Here is a 10610-nt window from a genome sequence, read left to right as displayed (position 1 = left end):
CGAGGAGCCAGTTGGTGGCTGGGCCTGGTACAGTGGAGATGATGGCCCAAGTGCACAAGGGCTTTTTCCTTCTTCTTTTTCTTCTTCTTTGCTTTCTGATTTTTTATTTAATAAATAGAGATGGGTAAGAAAACATTGGGCATGCTATTTACTTAGAAAAAAATATGGGAAGTGCCCCTTTTATTCCCTAGTGATCTTAGACAGTGCTACAAATATTTTGGAGACCAAAAGAATTCATTTGGTATTTTTCATAAATAGAATAGCATTTAAAAATGCTGAATTGGTGCTGTTATAATTGCTAATGCTCATCTTTGCACAAAAGTGACGTTGTGTTCTTTAACAAATAATTGTTATAGAATTTTTGACAAATGATGAACATTTTTCCAGCAACTTTTGAGCAACTTCAAACTTCACTTGAATTTGAATTGACTGGAATTTCAAATGGGATATTGAACAAAGGTGATTAAGCAATGTTTGGAAAATAATTAGTTTAATCACAGAGGGTTACTGTAGCATGACACTGGGGGTGTTACAGGCTACTATATCACTAAACATGACATCAGACTACCAAAATTTGACATATTTGACTATGGTGGAGAAGATCATCCACGGCTGCCCTTGCCCTTCCCGGTGCCCTTGTCGTCCTTGTCATGGAAGTACCGGCCAAAGACGTAGTAGGGATTGAGCCAGATTTGCTCATCGCCGAAGGTGTCCTCCTTCGGTGGCAGTCCGGCCATGGCACAGACCGACCGATTCTGCTCTCGGGCGAGGGCACGCGTGTTCCTCCGCTGCCGCTTCTTCACAATGCAGGAGCGAATGGTTTCCTCCTCTGCGGCCGGCCGCGCCACCGCATTAGCCGCCTCCGTCGCCGCCATATCTGCAGTGACTCGGGCCTCGGCAGTTCTTATCCTCTCCTTCCCACGGTGGGCACTACGGTCCCGGTGGGACTCATACTCTACCCGACCGGAGATGAGGAAGGAGAGATTTGAAGGCTGCCAGGACTGCAATGATCTAGCCCCAGAGGATCCGAGCGCCCTTTGAGCCGACACTATGGAGTCGTGCCAGATAGATCCTGCCGTCGGCCAGGCGTTGTCCATTCGGGAGCGGAGTGCAATGCGGACGACCATTGCCTCCTCCAATCTGCACGGGATGACACCTCACTCGACGGATCTAGACTGGTTGGAGTCAGATCCGCTGCCCGTCATGCCGGAGACGACCGGTGATCGCCGTTGGTGAGCTAGGGCGGCGAAGGGGAGTGGCTAGAGTTTGCTCCGGTGAGCGAATGAGGAATATATGTGGGGTCGGATGGGCCAGTATGGGCCGGGTCCGACGTGGCGGACGCGCCCGGACGCCCCCATATCCACTCCATATTTGGGTTAGATATGAGGGATGTCGGTCAGCCCAACGTCTGAGGCCAGTTTGATGCATCTATGTGGGCCGAAATTTCGTGGTCAGTGACCGAGCCTTTCGCCCGAGTGTTTGAGACGGGTTTGGGAAGTCCGGCTGTAGGTGCTTTGATAGAGTATTTACGGACGTTTCATGTGGACAATTAGTACATGTGTCCAAAAATAATATTGTATATTTAAACTATTTTATTTCTCTCTCTCTCTAAAAGCTGGACATTTACGGGCGTTTCTATGGACAAGGCGTCAAACCCTCTCCTCTTATGATCACCGTCATACTAACTCATGAGATCATCGTGCCGCAACCTGTTCACGACCACTAATCCTCCGTCGTGACGCCGTCCCAGTCATCCTGCCTGCACAGTCAAACGTACTGCGCATTTTTGTTCCATCCACTCAGACTCTTGCTCGTACAGGAGAATTCTCTTTACGGAATTTCCCTGCCCATCTCCGGACGCACAGACTTGTACAAACGGCGACGCCGACGATACATCGGGCGCGGTGCTCGTCCCCGAGCGGTTTGCCTGGAAATAGCCGGATCCGTACACCTGGGACGTCGCTTCATGTGACAGCGGCCGGCAGCTTAATTTTGTTTCGCGTGTTTGGTGTGTGCGTGGCTTTCGCGGCAGCCTCGACCGCGATTGTATGGCGCGGGTGGCCATGACGGAGGCGAGGGCGTAACTTAGGAGCTGGGCCGACAAGATGGTGACTGCACGGCCTCGTGCGGCGCCTTTCACGCGAAGAGGACGAGAGCAAGATCCGATACGAAGATTGCAACGGTGATCCTTCCTGGTCGGGGAGAAAGGGACATGTAGACGGGCCCCCTATGTAGATACGGAGTAGGAGTGCTCACCGGCTCAGGCGCGCCGGCCTATCCTATGTGAAAACGTGTGATCAATGGGTGGTAGCTGATGATGGGAGCAACGCCGATACGCTGAGGAGGGATGGTCCATCGCCGTCCATCACTCCAGCTGAACCCATGTCGTCACGATGAGAGTACCATGTGATGCGTACCAAGAGATGCTTAATTATGGTCTCATAAATTATTTAACTGCTAAGCGATAAGGTTTCATCATCCTTCGTCCGTGCGACCGCTGGTCCGCCTTGTTTTTGATGGCCTTTGGCTGTGGAGGCGCAGAAGACCTCGCCCCCCATCAACGGGAAGGAACCCATTCTTGTTTTTGTTAAGTTTAATACCTTTGTTGTGGTGGTGTGACGACAATAATACCCTTTAGTAGGAATAATGTTCTTCACGTTTGATCTCTGTTCTGATGGTGTGTCTAACATCATCAGAGGGCGTGCGAATTTGTGTGTTCGTCGGATCTCGAAAGATTCAGTTGGTGCTTATGTTTGATGGGTCTGTTTAGATCAAGTCTTCATTTGTTTTCGTTTAGGTGTTTACATGTTTGATTCTGATCTACGACTCTCTTCACCAGTGATGATTGTTGTTTTGTTGTGTTGATCCTATGGGGCCTTGGCATGACAACTATCGACTGTATAATACAACAGGGTTTGTTTGTCTTCAGTGAGAGAGGGGCGATGATGTCTTCAGTGATGATTGTTGTTTTGTTGTGTTGATCCTATGGGGCCTTGGCATGACAACTATCGACTGTATAATACAATAGGGTTTGTTTGTCTTCAGTGAGAGAGGGGCGATGATGTCGGCTCGCCGTTAGGTTGCACCAGTGCTTGTAGACAGCACTATATGGTGCATAGACCTGATTGTAATTTATATTAACTCTGGTATTCTCTATACTACCATGATTGATTATAAATATATCAATAGATTCTTTCACAAAAATAATGATTTAACTGCTATATAAGTACGATACAAATTATCTGGTGTCTAGTTACTACATAATGGCCCATTATTGACATATTGTTTATAGCAGTCGTCATGACAGCATTAGAGCATCTCTAGCCCTTCTTTTACCCATAAATTACCTCTTATTCTTTAGTTTCATAAATTTTGGGCGATTGTAACTTTGTTTTGCACCTAGTCTTTCTTACAAAACTCAACTCTTCAAATGAGTTAGACCCCACATGAAAGTCTTTCTCCATGGTTTTTCTTCTTCCTTTTTCTTCCTTCCACGTGGCCAACGCCGGGATTTGGTTGGTAGATGAGGCCTAGGAGCTAGCTCGAGCCTAGGGTAGACATCTGCACAATTAATTTGTTAGAGGGTCATCCAGTGCATGGAAGGACTCAAGAAAGCTGGTGAATTTCATCCTCAATGGGCCACGGTTTCGGCACTTCTTCCTATGACTGGGTTCTTCTTATCTTCCTCCTCCTAGTGGAACAATGGCATAGTCCTAGATGGATCATTGCAAAAGCCTATGAAGAATGTGCCTAAAAAAGGCAGACTCATCTCTATCCATGTTTTCTTCTCTCTCACGAGTTCATGTTGCCTTCTTGTGATAATCCATTTATAATAGATTGAGTTAGTCGCCCTATCACTTATTGGATGCATGGTTAATGGGTACAAAAGATACCATTGATGGTTTTCTAACTACCTACCAAAGAAGTTGTGACTCGCTCATTGACTTATGTGCATAGCCAAATTATTTCTTCGTTGGTCGATTTCACTCATATGTTCAAAGCTTTATGTCCTATAACCAGTAACAGTGTGCCATTCAAATTTGCCTGGTGGCAGCCAAGATGGGGCTCAGAGGCATCTGACATGGTCTTTTAAAAGAAGTCGACCTTCGATGCCCTACCTCAATGAGCTTGGGAGAGCGAGTCCATGAATGACTTTCTCAACGAATTAGGAGGTGAGCTCTTAAGTGTGTTTCTTACCTTAGATAGCTGGGCTCAGATGGTTATAGCATGGAAGAAAGTGTCGCCCAACATCCGTAAATGATTGGTCGTGATATTACCTTTTCTTTTCTTTTTCCATATGATCCAGAGATGGGTCCGGTTCCACTATCATCAGATAACGGAACACAATTCAAAAAGTGTTCATAGCGCAAACAAAGTTAAAAGACAATGATAGACCACCAAAAACCACAGTCTCAGGGTCCAAAAGCAATGGCTTAGCCACCGGATGCACCGCTAGTGGGAGAGTGGGATACAAAATACTCTAAACAGCCAGAGACAAGAGTCTAAGAACAACCCCATCCATCTAAGCCATAAGGGCTCATCACAACGCGCACATCTTCACCAAAAAGGGAGCAAAACAGAAACACATTATATCCTCTGATCTATGCGACAACTTCTTCATCTTCATTTCCCTCGATCTTAGTATCCCTTGTCGTTCCCCCAGCTTGTGTCTCCATGTCCGCTCTTAGTAGCAGGGCTTCATCATTCCACGACGCAGGCACATCAACATGCATCTCTAGCGCCACATGCTGCAACAGATCAACTCCTCGTTCCACAATCTTCTTGTCCTTCTCATTTTGCATCCCTACCCAGTATCATAGTAAACAACAAGCACAACATACAAATTCAGCTGGAGATTTCACAAGTTTGTTACCAAAGGGTGCTCTATTCCTAAGCTTCAAGATAGCCCAACATAGAGCTGCCAACCCCACTATATGAATAATTTTGCTTCGTGGAATAAAATGAGAGAACCACCAGAAATATTGTGTAAAACATGTAGGCCTGGATATAGAGCCTAAGCTCTTACATAATACCCCCAAGAAATATTTGGCAGCAGAACACCCTCAAAAGAGGTGTCTGATATCCTCATTCTCATGACATAATTGACACAAAGGGTCACCTGTCCATTTTCCTTTGATCTATTATCTTTTGTTGCTATAACGTTATGCCATATTAGTCACAACCAAATTTTGATCTTCAGCGGAATCTTAGCTTTCCGCAGGTGTTTGAATGACCTGTCTAGGTACATGTCAAACAAGTGGTTACAAACTGATTTCACAGTAAACTTTTTCTCATTATTCCAGACTCAAATAGGGGTATCCTCCCCTCATCATTCACTTCCACAGGTAATAGCATCCTTCTCAGCCTTTTTAACTGAATCATCTAGTAGATAGTTAACCATCTTCGAAATAGTTCCCAGTTTTTGTCAGCCATTTTTCCAACAGAAATGGTTTGCTCCTGGCAAATCTCATACAAACCAGTTTAACCAAATGGTTATGTATCACCGCCACAGACCACACACCCTATGTACCTACACCGAGTGTTAGTGCATGCCCAAGAGGTGGTGTATGACAGAAAGAAATACTGTCAGATCCCTCGGTAGGGTTCATGATGAGATCGAAAGTACCGGACGGAGTCTGCACACACAATTTACCCAAGTTCGGGCCTCCGAAGAGTAATACCCTACGTCTTCCTTCTTCTTATTATTCATGGTGAGGAGATACCTCGTGCATATGATTACAATGGTGTAAGAGACTGCTACTGAGAGTTTGGATATAAGATTGGTTGATCTAATAAGGACCTAGACCTCCCATCGGGGATATACCCCGCGGTATGACCCGGCCAGACTTGGCGACTCACTGGTGACCCGCCGTGACTTGGCGACTCACCAAGTGACCCGCCTGGATCTCTCCACTCACTGATGACCCGGCCGAGTCAGGTGACTCATTGGTGACCCGGCAGACGGTTCAGAGGGCGACAAGACCCGGTGGCCCAACAGGCGATTCATGGAAGGCCGACTCGTATTATGGTGGGCCGGCTTAAGATGAAAGGCATAAGGAATATTCTCCCACAAAGGAAGCAAGACTAGGACTCCACTTGTAATCCTAATCCTAATAGGACTAGTCATGTAAGCCGCCCCTTCAACATATATAAGGAGGGGCAGGGCATCCCAAGGGGGACAGTTTTTCACAAGTTTGATAAGTTAAGGTTAGACAAACAAGTGTAATTGTGATCATCATCATCAATATCAATGAAGCAGGATGTAGGCTTTTACCTTCACCATGAGGGCCGAACCTTGGTAAAACATCGCGTCTCTCGTCCCGTTCAACCCCTCTCAAGCTACCACATAGATACGTTGGCCTCGCGACTAAGTCCTGACACTAAGGACATCTACCATGACAATTCCACGACAGTTGACGCTCACCATGGAGCCTGCGCACGATGGTGTTGAGTTCTTGAAGGGATCCCTCGGGGATCGAGAAGCTATGACCCGCCGGATCAGCAAGAGCCGGTATGGAAGAATTCACGTCAACTACGAAGTTCAACAGTCAGGATTAAAGAAGTTTCAACGGCAACATATAGAAGATTGAGCATGGAAGTTTAGGGTTGTGTCACGCCGCGCCCCCAAGCCGCCGAGTGTCAGCGTCCCTGACAGGGCCGGCCCGCAAGGCAACCCCAACGTGCAGGTCCCCACAGCTCCACGTGCGGCCCGGCCTAGGAAGCCCAACCCACGCGTCTCCGGCCCAGCGTGGGTTAACTGAAGCCCGTCCTGGAAACTACTTGAGGAGAGGAGCGACAGCGTCCTAGGGTCATCCGGAGGATCACGGCAACGGCGGCTTGGCTCTTTTCCCCTTTCCTCTTCCTGTCTCGCGTCGAACCCTAGCTACCAAATTCTTGTATCGTTCCTGTAATCGCCACCAAACTTGTATCCGCAAGTGATTGCTACTAGTAATCGAGACAGTATCTACCAATACCCTCACATCTGGTATCAGAGACCAGTAATTCCCCTCCGCTGCATCCTGGCGCAGCTCATCGAGACCCGAGGTCTACGCCAAGCTCGCACACACCTGGTCGCCATGGATCCTGCAATCGAGGCCTTCCTCGAGCGGCTCGACAACACCCTCAAGGCCCAGAACAAGGCAATCACGGAGATCCAGGCTTCCACGGCCAAGATCGATGACTTGGTAAATTGGCGTCCGGATCTGGAGAAGCGGGTCGCTGATCTCGGCGATGCGGTGGCGGCGCTCCAGATGGCGCAACCGCCGTCCTCTATGAGGGACGAGGACCCTCAAGCTACGCTTCAGAAGTCGGGCCCTTCTGCGACGACCAGCGTCCTCATGGGGGCTGGTGGCGGCGCGGGCAGCGACATCCCAGGGCCCAGTGGCCACTGCGTCTTCAATTTGCCACGGGGAACGCCGCGGTGTTCTTACAGACACCGCCGCCACCCCCGGCAACAGGTCCGTTCCCCTCTCTATCAGCGTCTCCGCCCGCGCTCTCGCCGTTTGCTCATGCTAGTCAACTCCTGTCTGGACTGGGTCAATCCCACCCATCCATTGCATTTCCGCAGTTCTCGGGCGACAACCCGAATTTGTGGAAAACTATGTGCGAGCAGTACTTCCAAATGTTTGGCATCTTACCTTCGTTCTGGGTACCCATGGCGGCCCTGAATTTCTCGGGGTCGGCCGCCATCTGGCTTCAATCCATACAAAAAAGACTTGCAGATTTTGATTGGGATGCTTTTACTGCCTTACTCTGTACCCGGTTTGGTCGCGATCGGCATCAGACGCTGATCAGGCAGTTCTATACTGTCCGCCAAACTTCGTCTGTAGCACATTACATAGAGCAATTTGAATTGATCATCAACCATTTATCATCATATTCTGACACGATTCATCCTTTCTACTTCTTGACTCGTTTTGTCGAGGGGCTGAGGAAGGATATTCGAGCAGTGGTGCTCGTTCAGAGGCCGCCGGATCTGGATACCGCCTGCGCGCTTGCACTGCTTCAGGAAGAGGTGTCCGAAGGCGCGTTCGGCAGTCTTCCACGACCTCCAGAGGCGCCTCAGCGGGGAGGCACTCCCATGCCACTTCCCCCACCTCCGGGGCGATCGGTACCAGCGGCGCAGGCAGCAGATCGTCGTGGTACAGACGCGGCCCGCGCTGACGCGTCCAAGCTCAAGTCCCTCCATGATTACCGACGAGCTCGGGGGCTATGCTTTAAGTGCGGCGAACGATGGGGGCACGATCATGTATGCCCCACCACAGTGCAGCTGCATGTAGTTGAGGAGCTGCTGGATATCTTCGGCCTTGACAGTTTCGTCGACACTCAAATGAGCTCCGAGGATGAGGTTCAGAATACAGCCATGGCCATCTCAGTTTCGGCAGTTACGGGAGGGGTCTTGGCCAAAGCTTTTCAGCTGCGAGCGTGGCTTCAAGGGCATGAAGTACTCATGCTGATCGACTCAGGCAGCTCCAATTCCTTCATCAACGAGAACTTAGCAAGTCGACTTTCAGGGGTTCGACCTCTGCCTAAACCAAGTCGTGTGCGTGTGGCAGATGGGGGAGAACTGTTCTGCACTGAGGTCGCGCCGCAATGCGCGTGGTATGCTCAAGGGCACGAATTCTACACGGATCTGAAAGTTTTGGCTCTGGGCACGTACGACGTTATACTCGGCATGGATTGGTTAGAGGAACACAGCCCGATGCAGGTAGACTGGCGTGCTCGTTTCATTGAGATTCCCACTCCAGCAGGGCCGCTTCATCTCACGGGGCACGACGCGGCTTCCACCACTTGTTAGTCCATCAACAACTTGCAGTTGCAGAATCTGTGCAGCAACGGATCGATCACACACATTATACACCTTTGTGTGGTGGCTGACCAGCACGAGGAATTGGAGCAAACTCCAGCATGCATTCAGGAAATCTTGGACCAATTTCCGAATGTGTTTGCAGAACCAGTAGGGCTTCCACCCCGAAGGGCGTGCGATCACCGCATTCCGCTAATACCTGGAGCTCAGCCAGTAAATGCCAGGCAATATCGTTACAAACCAGAACAGAAGACGGAGATAGAAGCTCAAGTCGAAGCACTTCTGAAATTAGGAGTCATTCAGCGAAGCAACAGTCCTTTTTCATCTCCAGTCATACTTGTTAAGAAGAAAGATGGAACCTGGCGTCTCTGTATAGATTACAGACAGCTAAATGCCATTACAGTAGTCGGCAAGTTTCCAGTTCCTGTTATAGAAGAGCTCCTGGATGAGCTACATGGCGCAGCGTGGTTTTCAAAGCTTGACTTGCGCGCGGGCTATCATCAGATCAGGCTCGCGCCGGGGGAGGAGTACAAGACGGCATTCTCCATGCATCAGGGGCACTTCGAGTTCAAGGTTTTGTTCTTTGGGTTGGCTGGGGCTCCACCCACTTTCATAGAAGGGCTGACTACAACCCTCAAGCCAGTGCTACGTGTCTGCGTGCTATGCTTCTTCGATGACATCTTAATCTTCAGTGCTACGTTAGAGGAGCACAGGTGCCACGTGCGGCAAGTGTTGGAACTGCTACGCAAGGATCAATGGAAAGTCAAGCGCAGCAAGTGTGCGTTTGGGCAAAGCCAGGTATCCTACCTAGGCCATGTCACCAGTGCTCGCAGGGTAGCCACGGACACGGCCAAGATAGCAACAGTTACCAACTGGACCTCACCGCTGGACATCAAGGGAGTCCGAAGCTTTCTGGGTCTCGCAGGGTACTATCGCCGTTTTGTGCGCAATTTCGGAGTGATAGCACGACCGCTGTTCAATTTGTTGAAGAAAGGCGTGCCATTTCAGTGGACACCGATCACGGAAACAGCTTTCCAAGTCCTGAAGAAGCACCTAATCTACGCACCAGTGCTAGCATTGTCGAACTTCGAGCAGCCTTTCACAGTGGAGATAGATGCATGCGACACAGGCATTGGAGCAATTCTGCAGCAACAAGGACACCCCATTGCATTCATGAGCAAAGCGTTGAGTCCAAGATATCAGGGTCTGTCCACATACGAAAAAAATATCTGGCAATCATCGTGGCCATAGATCAATGGCGCCCTTATCTGCAACACACAGAATTTATCATATATACAAATCAGAAGAGCCTCACTTACCTGGAGGAACAACGGCTGAACACACCATGGCAACAGAAAGCTTTTACCAAGCTGTTGGGACTCCAGTATCGCATCAAGTACAAGAAGGGATCTGAAAACAACGGCGCGGACGCCTTGTCACGCGCCAGTCCAGCGGAGGTGCTATCCGTGGTCACGTCATGTCAACCTAGTTGGTTAGAAGATGTTATCAACAGTTATAACAACAACCCGCAGGCGCAGAAACTGTTGGAACAGCTGGCTATGAGTGACGATCCCAAAGGCAGGTTCTTACTGTAGCAAGGCATCATCCGGTTCAGAGGCAGAATTTGGCTAGGAGGAGGAAAACACATACAACAACGTATAATCCAAGCGTTTCATGACAGCCCAATAGGGGGTCACTCGGGATTCCCAGTCACTTACAGACGCGTTAGGCGCCTCTTTGCATGGCCCAAAATGAAAGTTCAAATCAAACACTACGTGCAGTGTTGTGTCATATGCCAGCAAGC

At 49.3% G+C, this 10610-nt stretch overlaps 1 pseudogene; it reads left to right on the top strand.

Annotated features, from left to right (window-relative positions):
- The first annotated feature begins 6425 nt into the window (after positions 1–6425).
- On the top strand, positions 6426–10401 carry LOC147990741 (uncharacterized; annotated as a pseudogene).
- Positions 10402–10610: the final 209 nt, after the last annotated feature.

The sequence above is a fragment of the Triticum urartu genome, chromosome 1A, assembly GCF_056163025.1.
Source record: "Triticum urartu cultivar PI428250 chromosome 1A, HENAU_Tu73, whole genome shotgun sequence".
NCBI lineage: Eukaryota > Viridiplantae > Streptophyta > Magnoliopsida > Poales > Poaceae > Triticum > Triticum urartu.
The sequence above is the reverse complement of the archived record's forward strand: the minus strand, read 5'-3'. Positions and strand labels throughout refer to the sequence as shown.